The 21848-nt window shown below is 44.0% G+C and overlaps 1 protein-coding gene across 2 annotated transcripts in view; it reads right to left on the reverse strand.

Annotated features, from left to right (window-relative positions):
- HMGA2 (high mobility group AT-hook 2) overlaps positions 1 to 21848 on the reverse strand; it is a 162526-nt gene that overhangs the window by 45086 nt on the left and 95592 nt on the right. The window lies entirely within an intron of this gene.

A 21848-nucleotide genomic window follows, 5' to 3' on the forward strand; every position in this document is an offset into this window, starting at 1 on the left:
CCATGAAACAGGGAAAGAGACCTGTGGAGGAGTACTGTGCGGAATTCAGACAGTGGTGTGTGTTATCTGGCTGGAATGACCCCGTGCTGCGGTGCCAGTTCCGGATGGGGTTGTCGGACCAGCTTAAAGACCTATTAGTGGTATACCCTACTCCCGACACCTTAGAAGAAACAATGACTTTGGCGATTAGGGTTGACAGGCGACTCAGAGACAGACATAGGGAGAAAGGAACTTCTGAGTCTTCTAGTTCTCTTCCTGTTTTTGACTGTGTTTCTTAGCCTCCTCCTTATGTTCCTCTGTCACAAGAAGAACCCATGCAGCTTGGAGCCTCAGATGCCAAGACCCGACGAGCCTTCCGCTTGCAACACAACCTCTGTCTATACTGTGGTAAACTCGGTCATCGTGTGAGGTCCTGTCCTGCCAGACCTGACCAGCCGGCTGAAAGACTCCAGCGCCTGAGTGACCATCGAGGGGGTCATTCAGGTGCACAGGTATCCCTTGAACATAAAAACAAAGTATTGGTACCTATCTCACTGTGTTTGGGGCACAAATTGGTCTCGGGTTTTGCTCATGTCGATTCTGGGGCCTCCGCCAATTTCATTAGCTCCAGTTTTTGGTCACGTTTAGAGGCATGTCCGCTTTTGCTCAATAATCCGCTGACCATCACTGGTGCGGATTCTACCCCTTTGGCCAGGGGTAGAATCTGCTATATCACTCCGACTATGGAGGTGCAGGTTGGGTCAATTCACTAAGAAATGCTTGACTTTTTAATCATGGACAATTTATCTACTGATGTTATTCTGGGTTTACCTTGGTTGAGTAAACATAATCCTGTTTTTGATTGGTCCACTCGTGAATTGGTAAAATGGGGATCTGAGTGCTCTCCTCATTGTATTTCGCTGAATGCCGCAGATGTCTTCCCTAAGGAGGGGGAGATCCCGGAGTTTATTTCCGATTTCTCAGATGTGTTTGACGAGAAGGCTGTTGATGTGTTGCCACCTCATAGGCCATATGATTGCTCCATTGATTTGATCCCTGGTACTAAATACCCTAAAGGTAGAATTTTTAATTTGTCTAGGCCTGAGAGGGAGGCTATGCGAGAGTACATTCAGGAAAGCCTCCGCAAGGGTCACATTCGTCCCTCCAGCTCTCCCATGGGTGCAGGGTTCTTTTTTGTTGGTAAAAAGGATGGTGGTCTTAGACCGTGTATTGATTACCGAGAACTAAATAAGATCACTATCAAACACCAGCACCCCCTTCCTCTTATTCCAGATCTCTTTAATCAGATTGTGGGTGCTCAGTGGTTCTCCAAGATAGATCTTCGTGGGGCCTACAATCTGATCAGAATAAGGGAGGGTGATGAGTGGAAGACCGCCTTCAATACCCCTGAGGGACATTTCGAGTATCGGGTGATGCCATTTGGTCTAAGTAATGCCCCTGCAGTATTCAAGCATTTTGTGAATGACATATTCAGGGAACATCTGGGGAAATTCTTGGTGGTGTATTTGGATGATATCCTAATTTTTTCGCCGGATTGGTCTTCCCATGTAAACCATGTTCGCACTGTTATGCATTTGCTTAGAAATAATAACTTGTTTGCCAAACTTTCCAAATGCCAATTCGGAATCCAGAAGGTCTCTTTTCTGGGGTACATAATTTCTCCCAACTCTTTTAGTATGGATCCTGTCAAAGTGGCAGCCATTGAGAAATGGGAACGTCCCACTAACCTTAAGGCATTGCAAAGATTCTTGGGATTTGCCAACTATTATAGAAAATTTATTAAGGGATTTTCCATAATTGCTAAACCCCTTACTGACCTGACCAGAAAAGGGGCTGACCTAGATAACTGGACTCCCAAGGCAATAGAGGCATTTGGACAGTTAAAAAGATGTTTCTCCAAGGCACCCGTGCTCATCCAGCCTGATCTGGAGCAACCTTTTGTTATTGAAGTTGATGCTTCAGAGGTGGGGGTTGGTGCGGTTCTTTCTCAGGGCCCTGAGAGTCTCACCAATCTCCGACCTATAGCTTACTTCTCCAGGAAATTTTCCCCAGCAGGAGGAAATTATGATATTGGTAACAGGGAACTGCTTGCCATCAAGTGGGCATTCGACGAATGGAGGCATTTCCTTGAAGGAGCTAAGCACAAGGTCAGGGTACTAACTGACCACAAAAACTTATTGTACCTAGACAAGGCCAAACGCCTAACCCCTCGACAGGCGAGGTGGGCGTTGTTCTTTACTCGTTTTGATTTTGAGATAACCTATCGTGCAGGTTCTAAAAATGTCAAAGCTGATGCCCTATCACGGAGTTTTGATGCCAGTAATGTCCCCAAAGGTGAACCAGAAAATATACTTGCGCCCGGGGTGGTCCTTGCCATCCTCCAACCTGATCTTGTCGCTCAGGTGGTAGAGTCTCAGTCTCTTGCCCCTGAAAATACTCCGGAGGGAAAACTCTTTGTACCCCCCAATCTCCGGCTTAGAGTCTTGGAGGAAACCCATTGTTCTGTTCTGGCTGGTCACCCGGGAATTGCTGGTACCAAGTATCTCCTCTCAAGGCAATATTGGTGGCCATCTTGGTCCCAAGATGTAAAATTTTTTGTTGAAGCTTGTGAAGTCTGTGCTAGGTCCAAGGTCCCTCGTAGGTTACCAGAGGGCCTCCTCCACCCTCTTCCTATACCTAGAAGACCATGGACCCACCTCGCTATGGACTTCATCACAGATTTGCCATTGTCCAAAGGGAAAACAGTGATCTGGGTGGTGGTGGACAGATTCTCCAAAATGTGCCACCTTATTCCGTTGAAAAAACTCCCCAATGCTTGTACTTTGGCCACTCTGTTCATAAACCATATCCTAAGGTTACATGGGGTTCCTGAAAACATTGTCTCTGATAGGAGAGTGCAATTTGTCTCCAAATTCTGGAGAGAACTATGTGGTCGTTTGGGGATTTCGTTGTCCTTTTCGTCTGCCTTTCACCCCCAGTCTAATGGGCAGACGGAGAGGGTAAACCAATCCTTAGAACAATTTCTTAGATGTTTTGTATCATGTTCTCAGGATAAATGGAAAAACTATTTGCCTCTAGCAGAGTTCGCGCATAATAATAATAGAGAGAGTCAGTCTACCAAAATGTCGCCTTTCTTTTGCAATTATGGGTATAATCCCAGGTATTCGTCGGCTCACTCTATAGAGTCTGTAAATCCTTCAGCTGAAGTTATCTATCAAAGACTGTGCACAGTCTGGGCCCAGGCTCTTGCGAGCCTGACTAAGGCCCAGAGGTTGTCTAGCATACAAGCTAATAAAAGACGTATATCTGGCCATGAATATCAGGTAGGGGACAAGGTGTGGCTCTCCACGAGAAATCTTAAGCTCAGAGTCCCTTCTGGAAAATTTGCACCTAAATACATTGGTCCTTATCTGATTACAGAAATCATTAATCCTGTGTCCTTCCGCCTACAGTTACCCAATAATATGAGGATTCACAATGTCTTTCATAAATCATTGTTAAAAAAATATGTAGTTCCTGTTCTTCCAGCAGTCCTCCCTGCTCCTCTGGTCATCCAAGGTGAGCTGGAGTTTGAGGTGGACAAGATTTTGGACTCTCGCCAAGTTCAAAATTCCGTCCAATATCTTGTCCAGTGGAAAGGATTTGGTCCTGAGGAAAATACTTGGGTTGCCAGTAAGGACATACATGCCTCACGCCTTATCCGGCAGTTTCATGCCCGTAACCCCTCTAAGCCTGGTCCTTTGAGTGAGGGTCCAGTGGCCCCTCATAAGAGGGGGGGTACTGTTAGGAATATGACTTTGCGCTCCTCGGTCCGTCGGTCGAGGAAGCGCTGAGTTTGTCTGTGGTTTTTTTTACTCTGTCTGTATTGTGTTGTATTTGCCAGCCACACCCGCTTTTCCTGGCAGACTCCTGGCAGTGCAGGGGTTACTGCTCTGCTTGATCTTCTCAGCTGAACTTGCTGCTGGGATCAGGGCTGGTCCAATCATCTGCTGGACCCAGTCTCTGATCCAAGATAAAAAGCAGCAAGTTTCTCCCTTCCCTGCTGACTATTAGAGTTCACTCGCCTGCTCAGCTCCCTGTTTAGTTCCTCTGATCTCTGTATTCTGACCTTCTGCATCTGACCTAGACTATTCTCCTGTTTGCTGTTTTTGTACTTCGCCGCTCGACTGTTGCTGACCTGGTTTGTCTGACACCTCTTATTGTGTTTTGTTCGTCTGTCCGTGCTTTGTGTGTCGCACCTATTCAGTGTAGGGACCGATTCCGTGGTTGTCCGGGCCATTTAGGGCCGTCCGTGGCAATTAGGCAGGGTCAGTGGGTGGGGTCAGCTCAGGGCTCACTGTCCGTGTCTTGTCAGACTGCCTTTGCCATACTGACCATAACACAGTATTTCCATTAGTCTTTTGGTCAAATTTTTCAACCAAAAGCAGAAGTTGAACTCACAGGGCAACATTTTTATGGAAATATTTGCCCAGTTTCTGGTTTTAGTTGAAGAAAACACTGCCCAAAAGCCTGAAGGAAATACTATGAGTGAATATAGCCTAAATATACAGGGAGGGTTATTAAGCATTTATAGAACATTCTTTGTTGTCCATAGCAACTAGAAATGAGCAAATTTACAGTACAATCAAAGCGAATCGCTTTGTTAGCTCGGCAATCTGCTGCTCTGTCCCAGGTGCCTGAAAAAGCTGGATCCAGTCCTGGGAGAAATTTCCCAGGACTGGACCCATTTTTTCCAGGCACCTGGGGTAGAGCGGCACAGAGCGGCATGGACTTCAAAAGAAGCAGGCTGAAAAGCAGATTGCCGAGCTAAAAAAGTAATTCTCTTTGTTTGTACTGTAAATTTGCTCATCTCTCCTAGCAACTAATTCCAGCTCAGGTTTCATAAATTCATAAGTCCTGGTAAAAGGAATGAGCTCTGATTGGTTGCTATGAGCAACACATTCTTACTGTAAGAATACTTAATACATCTCCCCCATATATTTTATTTTTATAAATCTAATTTATACATCTAATAATTTCTCTAGAATATAAAATTCTACAAATTTCTACATACACTATATACAGTTATCAGACATAACATTAAAATCAGTGACAGGTGAAGTGAGTGAAGTAACATGGATAACCTTTAGGCTGCGTTCACACTACGTATATTTCAGTCAGTATTGTGGTCCTCATATTGCAACCAAACCCAGGAGTGGATTGAAAACACAGAAAGGATCTGTCCACACAATGTTGAAATTGAGTGGATGGCCGCCATTTAATGGTAAATATTTGCTGTTATTTTAAAACAACGGCTGTTATATTGAAATAATGGCCGTTATTTACTGTTATATGGCGGCATCCACTTAATTTCAACATTGTGTGAACAGATCCTTTCTGTGTTTTTAATCCACTCCTAGTTTTGGTTGCAATATGAGGACCACAATACTGACTGAAATATATGTAGTGTGAACCCAGCCTTAGGTTGCGTTCACACTACATATATTTCAGTCTGTATATGTATATTTCAGTCAGTATATTTCAGTCAGTATTGCAACCAAAACCAGGAGTGGATTAAAAACACAAAAAGGATCTGTTCTCACAATGTTGAAATTGAGTGGATGGCCGCCATTTAATAGCAAATATTTGCTGTTATTTTAGAACAATGGCTGTTATATTGAAATAATGGCAGTTAGTTACTGTTATATGGCGGCCATCCACTCAATTTCAACATTGTGTGAACAGATCCTTTCTGTGTTTTTAATCCACTCCTGGTTTTGGTTGCAATACTGACTGAAATATACGTAGTGTGAACGCAGCCCAAAGTTGATAGCATGCAATTTGCAAGTTAAAGACTTCATTAACATGTTCTGTCGGCTATGTGGAGAGGACTACGAACCTATACATTTTAACAGACCCGTTCACACATCTGTACGTGTTACGGGTCACTATCTCTCTATGTAGAGGTTCCGGGGTTGCAGACAACTAGAGATACACATCCATAGTGTGGTGCACACATACTGTCCGCACTACAGATATGTGAATTAGGCCTAAGTATCTGGTAACTCTGAAGGGCCAAATTATGACAGTTCCAAAACTGAAAATGACCTTGGTTCCAGGAACCACAGAACACATTCAGAGGTCTTATGGAGTGCTTGCCTCAAAGGGTCTGATCTCTTTTTCTGTATAAGAGGAAAGAAAACAATATTGGACAGGTAGAATTGTAACCAGTTGACCTCACAGGACGAGTATAATCATCCTGGTGACACCAACTGTGTATGGGGTGTGTCCAGGACTCATGCCTGCTCTATATGCGGCGGCACCCGGCTGGTTTTATGGAGCAATCTCTGATACTGCTACAGATCTGCTTCTACAGTGCAATTGGAACTAAATACCGTATGTAAATAAATTATTGCATACAGAAGGCCCTTATGGGGCGGGCTTTGTGTTTAATATATATATAGGTTACAGTATTTTCAAAACAAATCGGATTCAATATACAATGCTACAGACAGGATCTGCGGCACATGTAAATAGCTAGATGATCCATGCCCATTTTACTGGTAAGACCCCACATGCAACGATTATCTAGTAGTACCCCTCTACAGTACAGTGTGATACTACATGTACAGTACTGCTCTTTACCTGCGCCAGGGTGAGTTGCTCCTTTGGGCACCAGGAGAGGGCGCCTTCATTTTATTTTTCTGGGACCCTGTATGATCTGTACAGGACCCTGAAAACACTCAGGTCCTATACACAGAAAAAAATTCAAGCTTCAAGTAGTTCTTTCTGACTTGTATGTAAAGACCGGCTTTGTCCATACTAGTTATCTGCTTATTTTGTTTTAAATCTGGACTCAATAGATATTGTAACTTAAGGGACCACTGTATGTATGTATGTATGTATGTATGTATGTATGTATGCATGCATGCATGTATGTATGTATGTATGTATGTATGTATGTACGTACGTATGTTTTCACAGGTATGGCCACATGTGAAGATGTTTAAACTATTAAAGAAGTCAGGCGAAAATTGTAATTAAAGTATTGTACTCCCCCCCCCCCCCCCCCCCAGAGTTATACAAATCACCAATATACACTTAAATGCTTATATAGGGTTTTTTTTTCCCTGCACTTACTACTGCATCAAGGCTTCACTTCCTGGATAAAATGGTGATGTCACAACCCGACTCCCAGAGCTATGCGGGCTGTGGCTGCTGGAGAGGATGATGGCAGGGGGACACTAAGGGACACAGGGCACTGGAGGTAAACTGAGCATCCCCCTGCCATCATGCTCTCCAGCAGCCACAGCCGCACAGCTCTGGGAGTCGGGTTGTGACATCACCATTTTATCCAGGAAGTGAAGCTTTGATGCAGTAGTAAGTGCAGGAAAAAAGACACTCTATAAGCATTTTCTGTAATAAGTGTATATTGAGGATTTGTATAACTTTGGGGGGGGGGAGAGCAAGACAACACTTTAATAAAAATTTTCGCCTGACTTCTTCTTTAAAATTTGTTAATGAAACCACACAGCAAACTGTGTCAGCATAAAAAAAAATGCCAGAATTGTATTTTTGTTTTCCTATCATATCCTAGAAAGAATGGAACACCACACCCGCCAAATCACAAATTTGTTTTACAATTTGTATTTTTTTTTGCATATTTTATGGTAAGGGATGTCAAGTACTTTGTAATGACATGCTTTGTTACCATAAATTATGCTGCAAACAGTTCAAAGTACAATTAGTCTTGCAAAAAACAAGTCATATGCCTCTGAAGATGGAAAAACAAATTATGGCTCTTAGAATAAGGGAAGAGAAACATGAAAACCCCAAAATTAAAAATTCCTGTTCCATTAAGTGGGTAATGTTTTGATGGTCAATGTAGATCTTAATCAAAGAAAATGTTTAAGCTCAAAAGAAAATATGTGCTACAATCTAAAATGTGTAGCTAATACACAACAATCTGCTAACATGTTCTAATTAAAGCAGTTTTGCAAAGAAAAACGAGCAAAAGTTCCTCAAAAGCATTATTCAAGACTTCTCTTATTACAGGAAGCATTTGGTTACAATTATTACTGCTAAAGGTGGTGCAACTAGTTAAACTTAAAGTGAAGGATCACATTCACCACCATTTTAATGAATGGGGTTATATTAAGTATTTCAGTCCTATTCATTTAAATGGGAAAATGCACTAACACACTTCAAGAGCTAAAGATTTCCATGCTAGAGGCTGAAAGGGCATGGTACTAACAAGAGTGATCATGAACCCTTCATTCCAGTGGCTGGTGGGGGTCCTAGCTAAAATAATTCACATTCATCACATCTACTGACATGTCTTACATGTTGTCAGACTCCTGGCGGACAAAAACAGAACAATATAGCTTATCCCACAGTTATGGCTCATCATAACCGGCAGTTCATAAACAGGACAAGTGGCAGACCAGCAAAGTATCTATCACTAGAAGACTGAAGAGAGAAGTAGTGATATTTTTTCCCTTATGTAACTTCACAGCATTTTCTTATCATCTTACCATCGTTCCTTAAAGTGACTGTACCACCAAGCCCAGGCAGAAGCACTGGAGGCGGGCCGACCGACCCTTAGTGGTAGGAAACCCTAGCCCCTCTATTATAGGGTTCCATTGATTCTAATGGAATCACGTCATGGAAGGGCTGGGGTTTCTTCCCACTAAGGGTGGGTCAGCCCGCCTCCAGTGCTTCTGCCTGGGCTTGGTGGTACAGTCACTTTAAGGAACAGCCCAACCCTTATAAGAGACACTAATTAGGTTCTAAGAATACTATGTCTAAAAATACTTCCCAGCCTGGAAAACTCATTTAACATGCCTTGACAAAAATCATATGTATATGCATAAGGGTACAAACACACAGACCAGATCCGCAGCAGATTTATTCATGTGAATTCGCAGCGAAATCCGCTGCAGATCCATTCCTGTTGGTTTCTATGCTGTCGCGCACTGATTGGCTGACAAGGACGTCCAGACACCAGGAGCCCCCAGAGCATGGAGCAGGTACAATATGATCTGGCTGGCGGGGGGTTACCAGGGCTGTCAGTTACATACTTGCAGCGGGATATCAATCCCGCTGTATGTCCTCTCATTGAAACCAACAGGAAGTGTATTTTGCAGTGAATTTGTAGTGAGAAATCCGCTGCGGATCCAGCCTGTGTGTTTGTACCCTAAAGGCATGTTCACATTAGGTTTTAGACTTCATAGTAACTGCTGTATATGTATATGGGTAACTGAAGACTGCAATGCATCTTACTGTATATATGTCACAAGGAAATGATAAAATTTAGGGATTTTATTTCATAATCACGGAAGAGGATTAAATGACAACTCAATTGGATCATTTCCCTGAAGAAAGTCAGTGATTTGATCAAATCCCTGAACTGTTTTAGTGAAAAGATCAAATGAACAAGTCAGGAGTCGCACAGCTCTTGCTTAAAGGGGCAGTGCGGCGCTAAGAAATTATTCATAAAATAACACACATTACAAAGTTATACAACTTTGTAATGTATGTTATGTATGTGAATGGCCCCCTTCCCCATGTTCCCCACCCATGGACCCGGAAGTGTAGTGCATTATACATACCTGATTCGTGTCGACCCCTGTCCGCATTTATTCTGACTATGATGTAATCTTTGGGAGGCTGGCCGACCCGCTCCTGCCGTCCCTCATGCCGCCCCCCCCTCTGCCACGTCATAATTGTGCTCAGCCGCGATTGGCTGAGCACAGTTATGCTTAGCCAATCGCGGCTGAGCACAGTTATGACGCGGCACACGTCATCAGCTGCTCAGCCGCGATTGGCAGAGCACAGTTATGCTCAGCCATTTGCACAGTTATGACGCGGCAGAAGGACAGCAGGAGCGGGTCGCCCGGTCTTCCGAAGACTACATCATTGTCAGAAGGCGGCGGACGAGGGTCGACACAAATCAAGTATGTATAATGCACTACACTTCTGGGTCCACGGGCGGGTCGGGGAACACGGGGAAGGGGGGCATTCACATACATAACAAAGTTGTATAACTTTGTAATGTGTGTTATTTTGTGAATAATTTCTAGGCGCGGCACTACCCCTTTAAGTCTATTACAGCCCTGAACTCAACCCAGACGGTGTCTCCCGGAGAACCAGGCACGACAGTGGGGATGGGCAGCAGAAGGCTCAAGATGGCGCTGGCGTCCCGGCTTGCAGTGGGGACAGAGACATAGCAGGACAGGAGGTGGCTTGCAGGCTGGAGGAGTTTGTCCAGATACCTCCAGCACATCAAAGGAAAATACCCCATACCCCTTCTCAGAATGTGCACGGAGGTTCGCGGTACAGAGTGCTTAAAAGTGAGGTGGGGGAGAAGCACAGGCTGCCATTAATATGTGCACTAGGCACCAGCCAGGATATGCCACAAGGAGCTGCTTAGCCAAAAGAGCCTACCAAGTCTGATCTTGAGAGCTATAAAATGAGGTTTGGCAGTGGCGGTGATGTAAAACTTGTTTACTGCCGGCACAGGCTTGTTCATTTGATCTTTTCTCTAAAACAGTTCAGGGATTTGATCAAATCACTGACTTTCTTCAAGGAAATGACCCAATGGAATTGTCATTTTATCATCTCCTGGGATTTGATCAAATCCCTGATTTTATCGTTTCCCCCTACGACATATATAAACTGTGGGATATGTCGCATATATAGCCCCCTACTCTTATAGCTGCCTGGAAAACCATAATTTTAACTGCTCATATATGGAGTGTTATGTCATTAGAGCAGCCATAATGGTCCATATACAGCAGTGTAGCTCAGCCTGGCTATTCCTACTGCATGCGGTAGTGGGGTGGCTAAAGAGCCACAGAATCCACGGTAGAGCCAGATGGCAGTAACTACTGTTTGATGGAATGTCATAAGCCAGTCTGAGCATTGCTGCTACATATGCGCAGCAATGCCATAACCAGTGACATTGTGTCCATATATGCGCATATATAGAAGTGTAGCTCAGGCTGGCATGAGAAATACCCATAAACAGTAGCTGCTGATGGGAAATACTAATGGTTAAGGCCTACACTTACAGTGGCAGTCTTTGGCAGCAGTTTCCTCTACTGGTACAACTTCTGCCAGTTTGTATGACCATGGATACATTAACCCCTTCAAGACCAAGCCTATTTGCACCTAAAAGACCAGGCTCATTTTTCAAAATCTGACCTGTCTCACTTTATGCGCTTATAGCTCAGTGATGCTTTAACATATGCTAGCGATTCTGAGATTGTTTTTTCGTCACATATGGCACTTTATAGTAGTGGCAAAATTTGGTCACTACTTTGTGTGTTTTTTGTGAAAAACATCAAAATATCATGAAAAATAGAAAAAAATAGCATTTTATGAACTTTGAAATTCTCTGCTTCTAAAAAAAGAAAGTTGTATTACATAAATTAGTTACTAAGTCACATTACCAATATGTCCTCTTTATTCTGGCTTCATTTCATAAACATATTTTACTTTTTTAGGGTGTTACGGGGGTTAGAAATGTATCAGCAAATTACCACATTTTCGTGAAAGTTTCCAAAACTGATTTTTTTAGGGACCAGTTCTTATTTTAAGTTGATTTAGGAGGTTTGTATACTGGAAACCCCCATAAGTGACCCCATTTTGGAAACTAGACACCTTAAAGAATTAATCTAGGGGTATAATGAGCATTTTAACCCTACAGGGGCTGGAGGAAAGTATTCACCATTAGGCTGGGTTCACACTACGTATATTTCAGTCAGTATTGTGGTCCTCATATTGCAACCAAAACCAGGAGTGGATTAAAAACACAGAAAGGCTCTGTTCACACAATGTTGAAATTGAGTGGATGGCCGCCATATAACAGTAAATAACTGCCATTATTTCAATATAACAGCCGTTGTTTTAAAATAACAGCAAATATTTGCCATTAAATGACGGCCATCCACTCAATTACAACATTATGTGAACATAGCCTTTCTGTGTTTTCAATCCACTCCTGGTTTTGGTTGCAATATTAGGACCACAATACTGACTGAAATATATGTAGTGTGAACCCAGCCTATGGCTGTAAAAAAATGAAAAATTAAAATTTTCCAATAATATATACTATATTTAGATTAAAGTTTCTCATTTTCAAAAGGAACATGAGAGAAAAAGCACCCCAAAATTTATAACACATGTTCTCTTGAGTACTACGGTACCCCATATGTGGGCGTAAACCACTGCATGGGCACACAGCGGGGCTCAGAAGGGAAGGAGCGCCAATTAGCTTTTCCATTGCAGATTTTGCTGAAGAAGTTTCCGAGCGCCAGGTGCATTTGCAGTGCCCCTGTAGTGTCAGCAGAGAGAAAAAACCCCATAAGTCACCCCATTTTGGAAAGTACACCCCTCAAAGAATTCATCTTCGGGTAGGATGAGCAATTTGACCCCACAGGTGTTAGAGGAAAGTATTCAAAATTAGACAGTAAAAATGAAAAACTCAAATTTTTTCCAATAATATGTTCCTTTAGTTTGAAATTTTTCAATTTCACGAGGAACAAAATTTGTAACGCAGGTTCTCATGAGTACAACGGTACCTCATATGTGAGCATAAACCACTGCATGGGCACACAGCGGGGCTCAGAAGGGAAGGAGCGCCAATTAGCTTTTTCAATGCAGATTTTGCTGAAGAAGTTTCTGAGCGCCAGGTGTGTTTGCAGAGCCCCTGTAGTGCCAGCGGAGTAAAATCTCGCCATAAGTCACCCCATTTTGGAAAGTGCACCCCTCAAAGAATTCATTTTGGGGTGTGGTGAGCATTTTGACCCCACAGGTATTAGAGGAAAGTATTCAAAAGTAGACAGTAAAAATGAAAAACTCGAATTTTTCCAATAATATGTTCGTTTAGTTTGAAATTTCTCAATTTCACGAGGAACAAGAGAAAAAAAGTACCCCAAAATTTGTAACGCAGGTTCTCCTGAGTAAAAAGGTACCTCATATGTCGGTATAAACCACTGTATGGGCACACATCAGGGCTCAGAAGGGAAGGAGCGCCAATTAGCTTTTTCAATGCAGATTTTGCTGAAGAAGTTTCTGAGCGCCAGGTGGGTTTGCAGTGCCCCTGTAGTGCCAGCGGAGTAAAATCTCGCCATAAGTCACCCCATTTTGGAAAGTGCACCCCTCAAAGAATTCATCTTGGTGTGTGGTGAGCATTTTGACCCCACAGGTATTAGAGGAAAGTATTCAAAAGTAGACAGTAAAAATGAAAAACTCGAATTTTTCCAATAATATGTTCCTTTAGTTTGAAATTTCTCAATTTCATGAGGAACAGGAGATTAAATTCACCCCAAAATCTGTAACGCAGGGTCTCCTGAGTAGAACGGTACCCCTTATGTGGGCATAAACCACTGTATGGGCACACAGCCGGGCTCAGAAGGGAAGGAGCACCAATTAGCATTTTCTCTGCAGATTTTTCTGAAGAAGTTTCTGAGCACCAGGTGCGTTTGCAGTGCCCCTGTAATGTCTACAGAATAGAATACCCCCAAAAGTCACCCCATTTCGGAAAGTACACCCCTCAAAGAATTCATCTTGGGGTAGGATGAGCATTTTGGCCCCACAGGTATTAGAGGAAAGTATTCAAAATTGGCCAGTAAAAATGAAAAACTTGAATTTTTCCAATAATATGTTGGTTTAGTTTGAAATATCTAAATTTCACAAGGAACAGGAGAAAAAATGTACCCCAAAATCTGTAACGCAGGTTCTCCTGAGTACAACGGTACCCCATATGTGGGCATAAACCACTGTATGGGCACACAGCAGGGCTCAAAAGGGAAGGAGCGCCAATTTGCTGGAGCAAAACCGCAGCTAGTAACAGTTATTAGAATAGCGCAGTTACTAAAATACAATAAAAAAAATTAGATTACAGGTAATGTGGTTACTGACAGTCTGGGGTGGTTCCGGGTAATCTAGAGGTGGTTACGGGCAGTCTGAGGTGGTTACGGGCAGTCTGGGGTGGTTACGGGCAGTCTGGGGTGGTTACGGGCAGTCTGGGGTGGTAACGGGCAGTCTGGGGTGGATACGGTCAACATGGGGTGGTCACAGGCAACCTGCTGTGGTTACGGCAACCTGGGGTGGTTACAGGCAACCTGGTGTGGTTAGAGGCAACCTGGGGTGGTTAGAGGCAACCTGGGGTGGTTATGGGCAACATGGGGTGAATACGGACAACCTGCTGTGGTTACAGACAATCTGGTATGGTTACAGGCAAACTGCTGTGGTTACGGACAATCTGGGGCGGTTGCGGACAATCTGGGGCGGTTGCGGACAATCTGGGGCGGTTACGGACAATCTGGGGTGGTTACAGACAATCTGGGGTGGTTCGGGCAATCTGGGGTGGTTACGGGCAACCTGGGGTGGTTACGGGCAACCTGGGGTGGTTACGGGCAACCTGCTGTGGTTACAGACAATCTAGGGTGGTTAAGGGCAACCTGCTGTGGTTACGGGCAACGTGGGGTGGTTACGGGCAACGTGGGGTGGTTACGGGCAACGTGGGGTGGTTACGGACAATCTGGGGTGGTTACGGACAATCTGGGGTGGTTACGGACAATCTGGGGTGGTTACGGACAATCTGGGGTGGTTACAGGCAACCTGCTGTGGTTACGGATAAACTGAAGTGCTAATAGGTAATCTGAGGTGGGTACCTGTAATCTGGCGTGGTTACGGGCAATCTGGAGGGGGTCACTGGCAATTTGGGGTGGTTAGAGGCAAGGTGCAGTGTTCAGAGGCAAGGTGCGGTGGTCAGATGCAAGGTGCGGTGGTCATAGGCGACGTGCGGTGGTCATAGGCGACGTGCGGTGGTCAGAGGCAAGGTGCGGTGGTCATAGGCGACGTGCGGTGGTCATAGGCGACGTGCGGTGGTCATAGGCGACGTGCGGTGGTCATAGGCGACGTGCGGTGGTCAGAGGCGACGTGCGGTGGTCAGAGGCGACGTGCGGTGGTCAGAGGCAAGGTGCGGTGGTCAGAGGCAACCTGCGGTGGTTGCGTGCAATCTGGGGGGTTACATGTAATCTGGCATGATTACGGGCAATCTGGGGTGGTTATGCCCAACCTGCGGTGGTTACAGGCAACCTGGAGGGGTTACAGACAATCTAGAATTGTTACGGATAGAGTGAAGTGCTTATAGCTAATCTGGGGTGGTTACATGTAATTTGGGGTGGTTACGGACAATCTGGAGGGGGTCACTGGCAACGTGTGGTGGTTACGGGCAACGTGCGGTGGTTACGGGCAACGTGCGGTGGTTATGGGCAACGTGCGGTGGTTACGGGTAATCTGGGGGGTTACGTGCAATCTGACGTGATTACGGACAACCTGGGGTGGTTATGGGCAACGTGCGGTGGTTACGGGCAACCTGCGGTGGTTACGGGTAAGCTGGGGGGGGGTTAGGGGTAATTTGGGAGTGAACTGCAATTATTACTATAATAAAAAGTGTGTGTTTTATTTTTTTGTATGTTTGTCACTTATACATTCATTTTCACTGTATTACTATGATTACTGTGATATTTTCTATCACAGTAATCATAGTTCAGTGACAGAGACCAAATTGGTCTCTGTCACTTTAAATTTTCAGAGCTTGGCTGGTTGTGGAGCGCATGCGCACTTCATAACCAGCCAGGACACGGAAGAGGAAGGAGCTCCAGGAGCAGGTGTGTATATGGGGAAGGGGGGGGTGACTGGGGGACGGGGGTGACAGGGGGGTGGGGGGCGACTTGGGGGGTGGGAGGACATCACTTTTTATCCCCTGTCACCAATCATTCATGGTGACAGGGGATAAAAATTGTCGGCGGCACATGGCACAAGCGATCAGCGGTATATAGTATATACCGCTGATCACTTGTACCGGGACCCCACAGGGGGGGTCCCGATGACTGCCCCATGCTCTCCGCTACCTCCGGTGGCGGAGAGCATGGGGCTTTCATTCATTTTTCTTTTTTGATCACTGTGAACAGACATTAGTCTGTTTACAGTGATCGCGGCGGCCATCTTGGATCCGATGGCCGCCGCGGGAGGGGGGGTTAGTGACTGGGGCACTAGGGGCTGATCTGGGGTCTGATTTTTACTTATTTCATCTCCCCCCACCGATTCACGGTGGGGGGAGATGAAATACAGCGGCGGCACCGGCCCATTAGTGACCGCCGTTTCAGCGGTCACTAGGGGGTTAATGGGGGTCAGCTGCGGAATCGCAGCTGATCCTCATTATCTCCGGTGCTGTACACAGATGAGAGCGGGATCGCTGTCCCTGCAGCGATCCCGTTCTCATCACAAAGCCCCTGTCAGTCAGGAACGTATATGTACATTCCTACTGCACGGGGCATGTGCAATAGGAACATATATATACACAGATGGCTGACGTGAAGGGGTTAAGAATGCATGTTGAGGGTTTTCCCTATGTATGTTGTTGCTATATAAGAAAACATGACCCTGGATCCTAAAAGTGGATCAAATATTTAGACTGGAAGAAATCCCTTATTGGGAGTGAAAAAAACAAATATTCCTGACTATATGGATCCCTTGGATCCCAACCAGCCTAAATATACCAAAATCCAATTTAACTTTTTATACCCCTTTGCAATACATCATTTAAGTTTAAAGAGTAAAATATAAGTAAAAGCAGCAAGTTCTATAGAATGTTTTCTATTCCTACTGTTACATTACTACTAACACTTCCCCTATTATCTCCTTATAGTGACTCTGTACCCACAATCTGCCCACCTCAATAAGCTTATACTTTCAGATAGCTGCTTTTAATCCAAGATCGGTCCTGGGGTGTGTTCGGCAGGTGATGCAGTTATTGTCCTAAAAACAACTTTTTAACTTGCAGCCCTGGGTCAAACTGGCGTGGCCTAGAGTGTCTGTGCATTAGGCTGGCACAACCTCTCTGTCCCTCCTCCCCACCCTTTTCATCATTAGGAATGCTCCAGGCAGAATGTCTCCTATTCATCAGCTGTGTGAATACTGCACATGGGCTGGATAGTTAAGGTGCCTGTGCAGTGTTCACTGCAGAGAATTAGGAAAAATCCTGCCAGTGGCATTCCTAATGATAAAGAGGGTGGGGAGGAAGGACGGAGGGGTGGTGAAAGGATTGGGCACAGATACTCTAGGCCACGGCCGTTGGGCACACGGCTGCAAGTTTAAAGGTTGTTTTTTAGGACAATAACGGCATCACCTGCTGAATGGACCCCAGGACAGATCTTGGATTAAAAGCAGCTATCTGAAGGTACAAGTCGTTTGGGGGGGGGGGGGGGGGGGGCAGATTGTGGGTACAGACTCGCTTTAATACATAGCTTGATATGCGAAGTAATCATACTCAGCCACCTTGTAAGTGGATTATTTCTCATGTATTAGCTTTAATCTGCTTTCACATTAGCAATATTACAGTTTTTAATGGTAGACTTTTTTTTTATGTCATTTCTAAAATTCTTTCCAAAATAATGCCTGTATTGTGATATGTGAAAATTCCTAATAAAATATATCTTTAACCCCTTAAGGACAGAGCCTGAAATGGCCTTAAGGACAGGGCCAATTGTCACTTTTGCGTTTTAATTTTTTCCTCCTCGCCTTCTTAGGGTAGCTTCACATGTACAGTATCACTGCGTATTTATCGCTGCGTTTTTATCGCTGCGTGTTTGGTGCGATTTTTACATGCCAGTTTTGATTTTCACATGAAAATCATGTGAAAATCAAAACTCGCATGTAAAAATCGCACCAAAAATGCAGCGATAAATACGCAGCGTTAAATACGCAGAGATACGGTACGTGTGAAGGCACTCTAAGACCCATAACTCTTTCATTTTTCCACCTACAGGGCCATGTGAGGGCTTGTTTTTTTTCAGGAGCAGGTGTACTTTGTAATGGCATCTTTCAGTCTGCCATAAAATGAATGACGGAATGGGGTGAACTTGGGTCAGAGAATGTGATTCCGCAAATTTTTGGGGGGCTTCATGTTTACATAATGCACTTTACAGTAAAACTGGCATTTTTTCTTTATTCTATAGGTCGGTCTGAACACAGCGATATGCATGGTTACTAGGTTTTCTAATGTTTTACTATTTTTATTAGCAGTAAAACATTTTTTTTTTGCAAATAGGCATATTTAAAATGGTCCTATTGTGACTCCTATAGCGCTTTTATTTTTTCACCTACAGGGTTGTATGGGGTGTCATTTTTTGCGTCATGATCTCTTGTTTTTATTAGTTACATTTTTTCTAGATCAAAACGTATTGATCGCTTTTTATAAAAAATTTTATACATTAAAAAAAAGGCAATCTTTGCGTTTTTAGCGCCGTTCACCGTGTGGGAATAGTATTGTTTTATTTTAATAGATCGGACAATTACGCACGCTACGGTATATAATATGTTAACTAACTTTATTACTTTCTATTTGTTTTAATGTTTGAAATGGGAAGGGGGGTGATTTTCACTTTTATTGGGGGAGGGGCTTTGGGGCATTTTGTAAAACTTTTATTGATTTATTTTTTTTACACTTTTATAGTTCCCTTAGGGAACTATCACATTTATATATTGGATCAGTAACACTGATTCCTGCTATGCCATAGCATTGCGGGGATCAGTGTTATCTGTGATCTTTTGATTCAGCCTGCCTGTGGCAAGCTGAATCAGATGACCGATCCGAGGACTGCACGGAGGAAGGTAAGAGACCTCTGGCAGTCAGGAAATGCGATCGGGACATCTGCAGACACGCTGCGGGGGTCCCGATCGCTAAGTGACCGGAGATTCTCCGGTCACTTATACTTACACACTGCGGCATTTAAGGGGTTAATGGCGGGCGGCCACGTGATCGTTGCGGCCCGCCATTGAAGGTGAGGGCCTGGCTGCAGATAGCAACCGGTCCTCACCCTCGTGAGCCCGCTCCATAGCCCGGGACCGCGCCAGGGTGTACATTTACGTCCTCTTTAGTTAAGGCCCAGGCAGTGAGGGCGTAAATGTACGCCCTGTGTCGTTAAGGGGTTAAAATACAATAAAAAAGACATTTTATGCTTACCTCTCCCTGCTCCCCCAATATCCCAAGCGGTTGTTGATGTTCCCCTATGCCTGTAGTCCCTGTTAATTCCGAGATGAGCTAGTTTCAGGAGAGGCAGCCCGCTCAGCAAATCACTGCTAGAGGCGCTGTCCTGTTCGAATCAGTAATTGGCAGAGCAGGCTGTTATTCCCAAGACAATTTTGTCTTGCAAGTTCTGGCGGCTGCAGACAGTTGGGGATAGCGTGGAGAAGTAAGCATAACATGTTTGTTATGTTTTCTTTTATGGTAGCAACATGTTAAAAATATGTGAGCTCCGGATAACCCCTTTAAACCCTAGACGACCCTGGAAGTAAATGTACGTCCTGAAAGTCGGTCACCAGACAACCCTGGACATACATTTACGTCCTGGGTCTCTAGGGAGCTATGAAGCGCTCTCCAGAGCGGAGCGCGCTTCATAGCAGGTGGGGGCAAGCTGCAGTGAGCAGCCGGGCCCTCGCGCAGTGTGACTTCGGGGGTCCCGATAGCTTTAAGGACCACTGGAGGTCTCTTACCTCCCTCCATGCGGTCTGATTGGCGCTCTGCTGATTGAGTCTGCCACAGCCCAACTCAATCAGCAGAGCGCCTATTACACTAATCAATGCTATGCCTATTGGTGCGTTTACACAGACAGATTTATCTGACAGATTTTTTAAGCCAAAGCCAGGAATGGATTTGAAAAGAGAAATGTCAGTCTTTCCTTTATAACCTGTTCCCTGTGTATATTCTGTTCCTGGCTTTGGCTTCAAAGATCTGTCAGATAAATCTCTCTGTGTAAATGCACCATATGGCATAGCAATGATGAGTGTATGTAATCTAATAATTGTATGTAAAAGTCCCCCAAGGGGACTTAAAAAGTGTAAATAAAAAGGATGTTTTTTACAATACCCCAAAGCCCTTCCCCCAATAAAAGTTCCAATCACCCCCTATCCCATTTCATAAATAAAACATATAAAAACAATTAAATAAATCAATTATTTTATATACTGTAGCATGCGTAATTGTCCGATCTATTATAATATAACAATCCTCATTCTGTACGGCGAACGGCGTAAACAAAAAGAGGGGGAAAAAGCGCCAGGACTACAGATTTTTTACATAATACATTATATATAAAAAAAAATGTATAAAATGTCCAATCTACAAATTAGGGCGGGTTCACACTACGGAATTCTCGCGGATAATGTCCGCGGAATTCCGTCAGCTGTCCGCCCGCACATCTGGGCGCCTTTCCGCCGGCCCCATAGACACCATTCTATGGGCCGGCGTATTCCGCTATACGCTGAAAGAAGTGTCATGTCACTTCTTTTAGCGGATCGCGGAATACGCCGGCCCATAGAATGGTGTCTATGGAGCCGGCGGAAAAGCGCGTGCCCGTGCGGGCGGACAGCTGACGGAATTCCGTGTGAACCCGCCCTTAAGAGTATTAATAAAAAGAAGAGATCATGGCGCAAAAAAATTACACCCCATACAGCCCTGTAGATGAAAAACTGTTATAAGAGTCACAAAAGGACCATTTTTTTAATAATTAATTGCAAAAAAAAAAAAAAAGGATATCAATTAAAAAAAACTAAAACATCAGAAAATCTTGTAAACCTGCATATGTTTGTGTTCGGGCTGACCTATAAAATAATGGTATCATGTTGCTTTTACAGTATAGTGCATTGCGTAGACACAGGAATCCCCCAAAAGTTACCATATTGCATTGTTTTTTCCAATTTCACCAATTTATATATTTAGAAATAATATTTTGGGGGTTCTGTCATACATTTTATGGTAGAATGAAAGACGCCATTAAATAGTTCACCTATTCTCGGAAAAAACAAGCCCTTAAATGGCCCTGTAGATAGAAAAATAAAAGTGCTAGAGGTCTTAGAATGGGAGGAGGAAAAAATGAAAACGCAAAAATGAAAATTGGTGCAGTCCACTGGGTCATTTTGGGCTTGGTCTTCAAAGGGTTAACTTCACATGATAAAGCAAACGTGACATTTTTCTTCTCCTATACAGTGGCCTTGGATTACGAGCATAACTCAATCCCGGACTGTGCTCGTAATCCAAATCATTCTTAAACCAAAGCAAATTTTCCCACAAGAAATCACTGATATGCAGACATTTCGTTCCACACCCCAAAAATAATGATGATTTTTTTTATTCTGAATAACATGTAGAAGAGATGAAACAAACATTTAGAACCAGGTAAATATGTGATATTATAGGTTACTGTACAGTATGGCAATCAGCATGTGGAGTAAAATGTATAGTAAGTGCATAAACCTGAAAATACAGCAGCAGTTTGTAGATACAGGATGGATTTGCAGATCCCCATAATGCAGTAGCGTAGTACAACAGGCTAGAGACGCAGGGCTGCTCTTAGAGGTCTGTGTGGTCACGTGACAGCAATGAGGAAGGGGTATGTGTTCAGCATGGACCAATCGAGAAGTGAGAATCAGGAGAACAGTGACAGAAAATTTTCTATACAGCAGTGTGAATGGCTCAGTGAAAGTGCAGGCCGATTATAGCAGCAGTGTGTATAGCTGAGTGTAAGTGCAGGCAGATTATAGCAGCAGTGTGTATAACTTAGTGTAAGTGCAGGGACATTATAGCAGCAGTGTGTATAACTTAGTGTAAGTGCAGGCACATTATAGCAGCAGTGTGTATAGCTGAGTGTGTATGCAGGCACATTATAGCAGGAATAGAGAGGATGGGAAACACAAGGGCTGACAGGGAGCATGGAGGAATTAGCAGGGTAGATGTGGGCACATAAATGCAGAACTCTATGTCTGGGGAGAGAGGAGTTACAACTATAAAGAGATTA

The sequence above is a fragment of the Dendropsophus ebraccatus genome, chromosome 1 (assembly GCF_027789765.1).
Source record: "Dendropsophus ebraccatus isolate aDenEbr1 chromosome 1, aDenEbr1.pat, whole genome shotgun sequence".
In the NCBI taxonomy this organism is placed as follows: Eukaryota; Metazoa; Chordata; class Amphibia; order Anura; family Hylidae; genus Dendropsophus; species Dendropsophus ebraccatus.